Genomic DNA, 12,848 nt, shown 5'->3' on the forward strand with positions numbered 1-12,848 from the left:
CACCTCTCTCCCGAAGCCCTCTCCCTTAGGGAAGACGCTGCTCCTCCCCAAACTGGAAGAGCAGCGGCCTGGAGGGTCACTGCCTGGAGGACTCACAGTTTACATATCAATACAGGCTGAAGCACTTTGCAAAACTGCCCTTTAGGAACAATTATCACTCTGGCCCTCGAGGTTCGGAGCAGCCCCCTCCCTTTAGCAACCCGGCTTAAAGTGATACTGAGAAGGGCTCGGGGGCGGGGGGGGGGGGGCGCAGGGAGAGAGAGAGAGAGAGATCGCGCGCAGTAACAAACGTGCTTTAAAGAGAAGAGATGAAAAGGAGGTTATTGTCGGCTTGTCAGTTTAGGGATCGCTCTCGGTACCTTTCCGCTTCCTAGAGAAATGGAACCCTGATTCTAAGGCGACTAACGCAGGAATGGGTAAGCGTCCCCGTTTGCCGTCCACTTTTGCCTGGAAAGACAGATTCCCGTTATTTGAGGCGGCTCAGGGTCTTTTCCGAAAGATTCCCAGGCTACCCTCCTTCCTCTTTAGTCTTCGGAAAACTAAAACTCGCAAAGCGGTGGCGTTCTGTGGATTGGCTAGTACTAAAATATCCATTGGGTGGCAGTAACACTATCTTCTTTATGACTTGCAGCAAACCCAGAGAATGCATTCAATCAAATGAACCGATCTTGTAGAAACACTGGAATCATTTATGCATTGCAGTTTCCCTTTCTTGTTTTCGCTCCTTCTTTCCTGGGATATTTTGAGTGGATTGTGGCTATTAATCAAGATCTCGTGCTATTCGTGGTTTGCTTGTCGTTTTCGCTCAGGATTAGCATCATTCAAGGCAAACGCAAAGCTGGGTTTTTTTCCCCTACTCTTTTCTGAAAAATCATTTTTGGGGGCTGCTGAAGAGAGCTAGGACCCAGGAGACACCTTCCCAAACAGCAGGGGTTGTGTGCTTTCACACAGCAGTACTGTACAAGGAAAACCCCGTCGGATCTGTTATTGCGGGATACTTGTGAAATATACATAGGATTCTTTCTTATGGCTGCATCCCGGATCTGGAAATTTTACTTGGGGACCAAGAGGATCTGAAGGGCTACATGTATACAGAAGATTTGCAAGCAAGACTCCGATTCTTGTCATAGAGCTCTCAGACTTCCTCACTTACCGGCCTTTTTCCTTCCTCCTTTTTAAAAAAAATTCTTCCCTCTTTTTCTGCTCTCTCCTCTCTCAGTGTCTCCTTCTCTATCTGCCTCTTCTTTTTTCTCCTAGTCGTCTTTCCCCCCCCCTGCTCTGCACCTGGATTGTATCTTCACCAAACAATCGGGCACTTTGAGAACTAACTGGAGGCAGTCTTGTAGGGAAGAGCTGTATGGAATTATCTGCTTTTATGGTGAACTTGGCATTTGTGAATGGGTATCTTGTTCACGATATTAATTGCTAGCAAAAACAAGAAAAAGAACACAGGAGTAAAACGTGGATTTTTCTGAATACGCATTGTGATGACCAGCAATTACCTTGCCGACTGATATCCAGAGGAGAATAATTTGGAAGACTGTTGTGGGTAAGGTCATTTTATATATGCAAACCCATCAGTGGCGTGAGCAAACTTGGGCATCTGTAATGGGAATGGGTGACTTGGATGATTGCTGCATCGCATTGATGGCTGTGATGTGGCCGTTATTGGCACTGAATGGAATAACTGCAGTTGGGTGTGTTGGTGTGTGTGCGTGTGCGTTTGTGTGTGTGTGTATGTAGGTCTGTATTCTGAGTGTAATTGAAAATAAATCAAAGCATCACTTCCCCCTCCAATTATTTTGATATGGAAGAGTGTCTTGAATTAATTCCGGGTAGACACTCTATTGTTTGGATGCAATATTTGTGGCTCCTGTGTTCTGGAAGGGGTAGCAGCAGTGAAAGGAACACTTACTGAAGAGCCCTATTTAAAATGAAACGAGCTACTCTTTATTCATTAAAAGAAATATGTTTTCAACTCAGTGCAGCATTCTGCTGCATTTCACAGCCGCAATGGGACCAGGGACATCCCACTTGTCAAGTTCCTAAACTTTAAGGTGATAATCACCATTAATTATTCTCTCGGTTGTGATTATTGGAGATTATTAAGTACCCTTCGCTACTTTTTTATCCACTGGATTACCGTTCGGAATGAAAAGAAAAGAAAAAGCTGAGAATGATGAGCAAAAATAGAGAGTCATGCAATATCATTTTAAATATCACCAAATGCTTTCTTTCTCAAGTTCAATAGCCCAATAATATAATTATTTACCTAATACCCTAAATAGCTGAAGCTGCGACCCACGTGCAGGGGAGTTGAAGGTCTGGAAGCAGAGACCATCCTTTTATTGCAATGCAGCCAGCTTTGGAAATGCAGGCAATTACACACTTCCCTTAACCTTAAGTTCAGGATGTGTCCTATCTGCTACATCTATTTTACCCTTTCAGTAAAAAGTTAGAGACTAGAGCACGAAGGATGTTTAAGCATATTCTGCCTGGGAAATGGGATAAAAAAATCAATATTGATGACGTGGTTCAGTGCACTGTACTGCAATGCTAAAGTCCCATATTCAGTACCTATGATGAGAGAATGGAGCATTTACATGTGTTATAAATCTCACCTGGTAGATTGATCTGAAGGGGAGGGGAGAAGATATGTGGATATGTAGGAAGATGGATGGAAGTCGTGCATAATCGGTGATTATGTAACTTCATTACATCAGCGAGCTTCAGTCAACGATAGTGAGATGAAATGATTGTATAGAGGGAGGCTCCATCACCTTGTTAACTTTTGAAGGCTTGAAACAGCTAACAGAGGAGGAGGCGGGCAGACAGAGATTAGCTCCAAGGGTCCTGTAAACCCTGATCTCTGTGGCAAATGTAGCATGAGTTTTCTCATAGTGAGTTTCTGAGGGACAGCACGTCTATGCAAGCTGTAGAGCTGGACAGGAGCAATTTTAGCCACACCCGTGGAGAGTCAAAATGAGTCCGCAATGTTTCACAAGTGCCCCATCGAGTAATTGGGGCTGATGATCCCAGCCAAGGTCATAGTTCTGTACCCTATGATTGACATGCATGACTCCAACTGATCAGAAAGTTAAATCGGTAGCAATGAAGACTGCGAACAGAATGACTATTCGGGGTCCTCTTGCATTTTCCCTAGTAGAGCTTAATGCAGATTTCAGCCTGGTGTTTCCCTCATAAAAAAAAAAAAAAAAAAAAAAAAGATTGCTTCCACAGTGTGTCAGAAGTGAGTGTTTTGTACCTTTATCTTTGCCTCAACAGACCTCTTTCTGGGCCATTTTAACCCTCAGGGAAAAGAGAAGTAAAAACCTTTCAAGGTAATGATGTCTTGCTAAATTAAAAAATAAATGGCAATGAATTCATTATTAATACAAATCTCAGAAATAAAGAGCAATCCATTTTCAAGTTTTACTTATTGAATGGCTTAAAGACATGTTGCAGCCGCCTATGACTTTTACCACGAGATGAGATAAATGCACTGTGCTCACTGTACAGAGGAGGGAATACTGCAGGATAAAATGTCATTTACCCTGATGTTTTATTTGGAGTTGCGATTTTTTTTTTTTTTAAAGAAGATACACATCAGCTCCTTTTGGCCTTCTAATGTTTCTGGATCGTTTCTCCTTCAATAAATCATAAATTCCCTCAAAATGCAACTCTGCTCAAATCCTAACCCTGTTGAATTAAATCATCTTTTCGTCTAGTTGTGCTATTTCCTGTTTCCCGTTCTGTTTATTTTTCCCAAGAAGGCTAAAGGACTTTTCTATCATGGGGATGAGATGATGCTTTCTGTTTTTCCTATGGAGTCAGGTGCAGGATCTAGACATCCACTAAGTAACTTTGAAAAGATCTGCTTACCCCACATCAGAATGGTGGAATGGTAGAATGAAATTCTGAGCTCCGATATTTGAGACCACTTTGCTATTTCCGCAGGGCATGCCCAAATATTGATATATTGTGCTAGTGGATTTGGAGGTTTGGTTGGTGTTCATATTGTGGAGAAAATTGGATGTGAAGTTAACTCCTGATTCCTTCCTTCAGGGGTCAGGGTAACACTACGGCTGCTTCCAGGCTGTTAGTCTCCAACTATGTGCAGAAATATAGTCTGCAATGATATTTCTTGTACTCCTTATTTTAATATTTTATAAATGACTTCCTCGTTTGTTTTCTGACATAAGCCATACATATGTTAGCAAACAGGGCATATTCTGGAGGCTTTATAAGCTCGGTAGGGGGATAGAAATAATACTAGAAAGAAAAAGAAGGCTCTGAAAAAAAAAGATACTGACCATGAAACATATGTTCCCATGTGATTGCTGTCCTTCTACTTGAAGATTGTATATATTCACATTAGGAAAGAGTTTCAGTTATTTTAATGGCACTTTGTAACCTGTTACTTTCTTTTCGTAGAGGATTATGTAACTGAGGCAGGTTACAGCATTTTTCTTCAGTATCCTACAAATCAATAATAAAAAGCGTTGCTTAATAGGAAAGCACTTAAACATGAAGGCAGTGAATAATTGAAAATATCTATTTCTCTATTTCATTTCCCTTTTATCAGCCCAAGTTATGTAGTTAAGTTTAGAAAATATCTGGGGAGACTAGGAGAAGAAATACCATTTATAAATATGGAAAGTACTCATTTTTTTTCCTGACTAGTTGCTTCAGCAAAGTCAGGAGATCTAGCTGATAAGTAATCACAATATTCCTAAAACTAGAAAAATAATTTAAAAGAGATGTTTATTATGTTTGCAATGTATGTGAACGAATCATGTTATTGTTGAAACCATGTTATTGTTAATGCATAAAACATTTAAGAACAATTGAACTTTTAGGATTAACTTAAGATTTATATTTCAGATTCTTTTAGTCTTGTCAACTGAAGTGTTTGGGATATATTTTGTCTTACAACAGATAAGATCTTTGCTGTTTGGTAAATCTCATGTTTTTATAAAGCAGACTACTTTAAAATATGTAGCACCCAAAGCACCCAAGTGTTGATTAATAAGATTTAAAAGTAGCAAGTTTTCTGATCATGCACAACTTATAAAGGCTAATTGTAATAGCACCATTTGGGCAGCTATAGATAAAACCATGTCAGCATTTTTGTTATTAAATTCCAATCCTATTTCCATTAGTTATATCGGGAATGTCAGAGAGGAAGGAGCCCAGCTCTCTGAGACATCCAGGTATTGTGGAATTTGGGGCTGAGTCAGAGAGCCCGAAATACACTCCAGGCTCTGTCAATTACCCAGCCTTGTGACTTCTGACCCCATATTTCACCTTTCAGGATTCAAGATAGCCCTTTAAAATAAAAAATCCTTTTAAATAGGGTAATTAACATATTGCACTAAAGAGATATGTGTCTAAGGGCTCACCATCAGTCTATGCCTTAGAAATATATGCAATTATTATTATTAAGGGTTTTCCAAATCCTGTGACTTGAACAGTGCATTTTTGCCTCATACTTTTAGTGTAAATCTTTATAAGCTCTTTCTAGTCCCAATTACAGTTAGCTGGTAGGTAATGTTGTTCAGTGACTAAGTAACAGATGAATTAAAGGCTTTATTTAGTTGCTAACTTCCACTCAGTACTCAGTTTTTTTCAGCACTACTCATATGGGAATATAGTTACCTTAAGTAACTAAAAAAACAGTTGCTTTTGAGTAACATTCAAGGAATGGTAACTAAGGGTTTTGTGAGTGAGAGTGTTTTAAGCTGATTACTTGGTGTTTTGTTTTGTTTTGTTTAAATGCTCCTGAGTACTTAGGTGTTTCTGTTTTGGTTAACAACCATACACAAACAAAGGTTCACAAACAAACTTGTTGCTACCGCTTTAAACTGGGTCAATTGACCAAAAAGCTACTCTCTTCCTCTCTTCTGTCACTTTATTACCAAAAGCACAATGCATTTGAATAGTAAGTGTAATAGAGGACATAAGAATATAAAGATAATAGTTCTGTTTTGGAATTTGCTCATTGCAATAATTACTAACGTTCTTTAGGGGGAGGCAATCCCCTGTGTGTCACCACTAACACCGCATTTCCTTAGTGTTCTTGTATTTTGGCATAAATATATTTACACACATAAGAAGGGCATAGTGAGCGATGTGACTTTCCATAGATGTTTTTAAGTGACTAGATAATCAGGTGAAAAAGTAAGTTTTTAATATTTTGGTTAAGGTAAAATTGAAAAATGGAAAATTAACCCTTTAAATAAAAATAAATGTACACGGACTTAAACATGTTTTCTGCTAAAGAGCAACCTTCTCTTTCTAAATTCCCAGTGTCTTGCTTTTTATGTTAAGTACCCTTGATCCTTCTTTGTTTCAGATGAATTTGATCTTGCGCGTTTATCTGACTTCACTGATGCCTATAAATAGCCAGCATTTTCTTGGTTTCCTATATTTTTAAAATGCATATTCCTTTATGACTGATGGAAATGCTTTGGATTTGCTCAGGCAGATTTACAAAGGAATATTATGGGAATGTAGACAGGCTTGTTTATTTGACAAATTCTGCTAATCACCTTACAAATATGCTTTTAATTTTCACCCAGAGAATGCCACCCTGGAGTATCTTACACTGCAGACAGCATTCCATTACAGGCCAACCACATGGCTCAATGGACATTCCCTTGCTGCTTACCCTGACCATTGGCTTACAATGAAAAATCCTTAATTGACACACTTTTTTGGTTCCCATGTCTAGAAACAATATGCAGGTGGCAAAACTCTAAGACTCCTAAGGCTTTTAGCTTTACAGAAGGGATGACTGACTGGCCTGGCATTGCTTGCCTATCACACGATCTGAAATTACCAAGCAGTGAACTGTGGATAAAGCAGAGGGAGAAAGGAAAGCACTTTTAATATTTTTCCTCTGAAAATCTGCTCTTTCCTGTTTCATATTAAAACATTAAAAGTAATTTTTTTCATTACAAGCTATTCAAAGAGTGTGTTATAGTTGCCATGTTCATTATATAAAATACAACAAATGGCACTGAGCTATTTTGTTCATATAAGAGCTACAGATCTAAGAATATATATGTAAGAGTAAAATTAGGTTGTATTTTGTAATACTTCCTAAGTCAGGAAATAGTGTGTGGAGTTTGGACTCAGAAAAAAAAATGCAGTGGACTGTAAATTGTGATCATATAATTATAGACTATCACTCTTTCAATATGTTTGTTAATTATGTAGCTTACACTTTATGTGAATTATAATTATAAATAAATCACTGTATGAATAATCATAAAATTATTCATAGTGGTTTATTTTGTCATGGTCTGATCAAAGTGAACTAATTGGTAGGTTGTTGCCCTATCAACATTTACATGTAATACAACTGTGAATTAGTTTAGTGATCTTCATCATTTTCTGCCACAAAGTTCCCCTTCATAATTAAAAAAATTGGGAGGCCACTTGATCATAGTTATACTTTCAGTGTCAGTTGATTGAGCAAATGCATCATAATAATGATAATTATGAATATGATCATTCTTTTAAAATGAATTTGTGTATACTTTCAGTATCACTTGATTGAGCAAATGCATCATAATAATAATGATAATTATGAATGTGATCATTCTTTTAAAATGAATTTGCGTATAGTCACAACAAGATCTATTTATATTTTTGAAATACATTATTTATTTATACAAAATTTGGTATATATTCTAGATTCTAGACCTCTTAGAGTAACTCCTGCAGCTCTGATAAATAAAAGGCCTATATGTCTATACCCAAAATAGTTGCATATGCACATGCATCATGTTATCTTACATACAAAACAAAAGGCAAGTACATATGATGGTGAAATGTGGGTCAAAGGAATTAGATTTTTTGGATATGCAGATTTGGAGGATCTAATTTTCGAAGAATATATATTTAAAATTTCAACACAGGTAAATTCACTTTTAAATTTTAAAGTTGAACTATTGTAGCATAAAAGTGTCTGATATTATGGAATAATTACATTTTAAAATATAAAATAAACATTCTTTTTATTTGTAGTCAAATGGAAATGAATTATTATTTTTTTAAAAAATTTTATTTATCTATTCATGAGAGACACAGAGAGAAAGAGAGGCAGAGACATAGGCAGGGGGAGAAGCAGGCTCCATGCAGGGAGCCCCACGTGGGACTCGATCCCGGGTGCCCAGGATCATACCCCGGGCTGAAGGTGGCGCTATACCGCTGGGCCACCGGGGCTGCCTGGAAATGAATTATTATAAATGTAGCCAGAGCTGATTACGGTAGTGTCATACAAATCTAATAAAATTATATAAAGTGTAGAAGTATAGGGATGCCCCATTATGTCATTTTAGCCAACAAAGAAATTTTATTTTATTTTTTTAAATTTATTTTTATTGGTGTTCAATTTACTAACATACAGAATAACCCCCAGTGCCCGTCACCCATTCACTCCCACCCCCCGCCCTCCTCCCCTTCTACCACCCCTAGTTTTAAACCAGAGGAATGAAATTGTTTCCAAGATCTCACAAATTTGTTTGCTCTCTCATGATGTGTGATTCCACTTTTCAGATATGATACGAGTCCTCGATTGAGTATTTTAGTTATGTAGCAATGTGCCCTGACATAAGATTTTTTTTTTTTTAGTAGTGTGAAGTTTAGGATAAATAATTGTTCCTGTTGAAGTTGATTGTAGTGTATATAATCTTTCGGCCTCTATCTCACTTAATTAACTCACAATCGCTCACCACTTAGAATCTGTGGATATTATCTTTTCTTTATGGACACCGTACATTCTTGACATCATTTGATATCTGGAGACACAATACAGGGAAATTTGGGAAAATAGGTCACTCGTGGGACCTCCTTGCTTTTCCATACTGTCCTCTTTCCCATTAACTTTGTATCTCCCTACCTGCAAGGGATTGCTCTTCTTTGGAGCCCCTCCTTTTCCTTGGCTTTCCCACACATCCTGCAATGAACGTCTCTGGCTTTTAGGATTGCCGTCAGTGTTGTGTGCTGCCTTCTTGCTTCCAAAGTCATCCACCTAGAGCTCTTATCGAAATATCTTTTAACCACATTTGATCCCACTTTGAAGAGATGGAATTCTATACTTCACTTCTTCATCAACAGGGTCACTCTGTTTACATAGATGATGATAATGAACCAATTTGTGATTAATGATGGCAATATTATTTATATTTGGTTTGCTGAGCTACCACCACACACTACTAAGTCAAGGAGATACAGCCATATGTATCTATGATTTTTAGTAAGATGTCTAACATATGAGCCATTATTAATATGCTAAAGGAAAAGGTTGGGGATAATAGGTTTTGCCTATTCACAGTATGATAGTGACATTTGGAGAAAATATGCCATTAATTTTTTTTTCTGACCCAGAAAACAATGGCTTCAGTAGATTGCATTGTAGCTGATAAGGTGGAGAGGGGGCATCCCCTTATTCTGGTTGGATCTTGCAGTGCCCTCTTGTCTTCCTAAGTAGGCAGCTGCCGAACATACCTGTTTGAAGAAATGACACTGGCTATGGGTACCACGATGTTCCCAGCCTCTTGCCAACTTTATTTCAGAAGGAACACAGTCAGAGGAGCTAAACACAGCAGTAAAAATGGAAAGCTGAGAGACTTAAAATGGTATCAGCTATTTTGTGTAAACAAAGCTTCATGTGGCCAAGGGAGAAACTTTGAATGTAACAAATGAATCCAGTGGCTCTCAGTGCTTGGCTTTTGAATACCCCTGTTAAAGCCCCTAATTGTTCTCACCATGCCTGAACTCCTGAATGGTACTCAAGAGGTTTCCAGTGCCACAGTGTGTAGAGTAAATGCATTCAAGGGGTCTCTGGGGGATTTGGACTCTGCTGCTTTTCCTTGTCGGGGTTCTCCTCCAGGCCCATAATAACACAGTCACAGAGCAAGCCGCTCACGTCAGTGGGTGTGCTCGTCATCGCAGTGAGTGAACAGTTTAGCTTAGCTCCGGGAGGCCAGTGTTTTATACTTCCGGGGCACAGCACTGTGCACGGCTCATAGGTCACCAGTACCTCATTGTGACATGGACTAATGCTGGAGCATTTAGTGACAACAGATCAGCTTCAGGTCAGAGTTCTCCTAAACCCATGATGTATCTGGTAAAGCGAGAAAAAAAATAAAAAATAAAAACCTGCTGAGTTGGGAAAGCCAAAAAGGAAAACTGAGTAATAAAGAGAAAGGGTTAGTATTAGTAGTTTGTGATCTACAAATAGACAGGGAGCAAAAATGGCTGACCCTTCTTTCCTCATTCCCTTCCTTCCTTCCTTCTCCTTCCTTCTCTTTTCCCTTCTTTCTACTCTCACCATAAATATTTGAATGACTTCAGTGTGCAAGGAGCTATAAGAGGGTGTTCGAGGGACACAAAGATGCACGATGGCATGTATCTGGGCCCAAAAATGGTTAGTCAGCAGTAGGAGTGATAAACAAGATCATATATAGCTGTAATTCATGACAGTCTACTATCTGTACTTCTCAGAGAGGTGGCAAGCATGGTACAGGCTTGGGAAAGGGTCAGAACACATGCACTTGGAGGGGTGAGGAGAGGCTCGATAAAAGAAATGAGGTTTAGCTAGACTTTGAAGACGCTCACATTGGTGTGAAAAAGAAAAACATTCCTGATAGGGGGCAATCAAGAGCAGAGATATAATATCACAGGGTACGTGATGCAGAATGTAAGAAGATAAGGCTGGAGCCCCAAGTCTCCAGGTCTGGCAGCCAGGAACAAAGGGATGTAAGGAAAGCAGAGCATTTTATGACCGACTCAGATTTATGCTTTAGGAAGAAGAGGAACAAATTAAGATTTTATATCTCCAGAGTACCTTTGATTCCCAGTTTTGTGAGTTTCCCAAGGATTCCTTAAGTGCCATCACTACTGCAACTGTCTTTGTGTTGACCCCCTGTTCTCCAATAGCCATCATGGGCTCTCTTCATTTCCTTTTCCCTTTCCTGTTTTATAAGACTAAACCACTCTTACCAGGGCTAGATAAATACAGAGCCAGAGTTTAAAATTAACTTCCTTTTTTTTTTTAAAGCAGAAGGCAAGATTCTATAATGGAATGTATCCATTCAAACTCTTTGCTTAGTTAAAAAGTTGCCACCCACCCTAGCAAAAATGCTGTGGTTTATATGTAACTCTTCAGTGAAAATGTTTGGCAATTCATTTGGGAAGAAGGGGAAGTTGGAGAAGGCAGCTGGGAAGAAAAAGAAAAAAGAATGCTTTATGTAATGGAATGGCAAGGTAGAAATATAAATTCCAAAATGGTTTTATATTAAGATCATATGGAAAAAGTGTACTGCTTTAAAGTATAATATGCATTCAGTTATAAGAAAATAGGATTTGGGTGCCTGGGTGGTTCAGTTGGTTACGCTTCTGCCTTCTGCTCAGACCATGATCCCAGGGTCCTGGGATGGAGCCCCACATTGGGCTCCCTGCTCAGAGGGGAGTTTGCTTCTCCCTCTCCCTCTGCTGCTCCCCCTGCTTGTGCATTCTCTCTCTTTCTGTGTCTCTATCCGTTTTTCTCAATAAATAAATAATATCTTTTAAGAAAAGAAAATAGAATTTATTCCTAGCAAGTATGCACCATTTTGTTAACTCCCAATAGTTACAACACTTTGAAATTTTAGAAGGACATCAGAAAGCGAGCCTCCTAAAGTAAAAAAAAACCCCTCATTTTAGCTGAGTTTAAATTCTTTTTCTTACCAAATACTTTGTCTACACTTCTACTAAGTAGAATGAAACAAACCCATAAGGATTGGTTTTTTTTCCACGCTTTTTCCGATCATTCTATGTTGGGAGTTCTGCTAACTTGGGAAATGGCTAAATATTGAAGATAAAATGAAAAGGAATACAATTTACTTAGGCACAAGCTAAAAACTTACGTGCATGATCTCCAGAATTCAGCTAAAAGAACAAGTAGAACAGTCTAGTTGTCAAAACTCACTCCTTTACCCTGAGGTAAGGATTCTGTGGCAGGATGTAGGAGTAGGAGCATAGGAATTTGTTCTTTTAAAAACTGTCGAGGTCAGTGGGAGCACCAAGGTGTGCTTTAGAAGGGTTTCAGCAGAGCCCTCTCAAGTCTCTATCGATATGCCCTGCCTCTGCCATACTTTTTAATGGATAATGGATGATTTCTCAATATTCTCCAAAGTGCCCTACCAACTCAGCTTCAACTTTCAAGTTCGACACCTTTGCCAACCAGAGGGATGCTGGCTAAGATCCTCCCATGCTGAAATGCAGGCGTGGCCATTCTCCCAGGTGATTATTGAGCAGCCAGTGTGGCTTATGCTGGCCCTTGGTAACCACTGTTCTTCGATCCTATTAAATTAGCAGAATTGCTCATTCCAGTTGCGATTCTTCCACTTTAATTGATTAACTCCTTCATGTGAATGAGTGAGAACTATTTGAGGGTCCTGTTTCCTATAAGGGTCGTGCTTAACATGGGCTGAAGATGTTAAAGAAAGTTCTTGCCGTCAAAAGCTTATGGGCTAGTGGGGAAAACATCTAGGTTCATTTGGGTTGCCTAGAAATAGATCGTTTTGTTGCTTCTGAGGCAGAGGAAGAAAGCAATTGCAGGATGGTTGCATCTGAAGCCCCACGGTATCCTATGGGTCTTTCACAGTTGTCCGCAGTTGAGTCAAGGGTCAAGGCTTTCTATTCCCCCATCCAGGAGTCATTGTCTGTGGGCTGCCCCATGGAAGGTGGCATAACTGTGAACAAGACAGCTTCCTGCTGCCAAGGGCAAAGCCCAGTGAGGGACTCAGCTGTGAGCTGTGAGTGGCAGGAGGGGTACATAGGCCACGAAGAGGGAA

The 12,848-nt window shown here is 39.2% G+C and overlaps 1 protein-coding gene and 1 long non-coding RNA gene across 23 annotated transcripts in view; one reads left to right on the plus strand and one right to left on the minus strand.

The window, feature by feature from the left end:
• Positions 1–12,848, plus strand: part of IL1RAPL1 (interleukin 1 receptor accessory protein like 1) — a 1,348,418-nt gene that overhangs the window by 493 nt on the left and 1,335,077 nt on the right. For 4 of the 22 annotated variants that reach the window (XR_005386214.1, XR_005386215.1, XR_005386224.1 and 1 more), the window contains exon 2: positions 632–1,549. The exons of 17 other annotated variants lie outside the window; for them this stretch is intronic. The gene's annotated coding sequence lies outside the window, so the exon portion shown is untranslated. Of the gene's footprint in view, positions 1–631; positions 1,550–12,186; positions 12,295–12,848 lie in introns of those variants that run through there. One more of the 22 variants, XR_005386225.1, reaches the window with a different exon arrangement.
• On the minus strand, positions 8,512–10,041 carry LOC119868425. The gene is made up of 3 exons (XR_005386229.1): positions 9,777–10,041; positions 9,517–9,604; positions 8,512–9,133 (listed from the first exon to the last, which is right to left on the minus strand). It is a non-coding gene; the product is annotated as an uncharacterized LOC119868425 (long non-coding RNA).

Source organism: Canis lupus, chromosome X, assembly GCF_011100685.1.
Source record: "Canis lupus familiaris isolate Mischka breed German Shepherd chromosome X, alternate assembly UU_Cfam_GSD_1.0, whole genome shotgun sequence".
Classification (NCBI taxonomy): domain Eukaryota; kingdom Metazoa; phylum Chordata; class Mammalia; order Carnivora; family Canidae; genus Canis; species Canis lupus.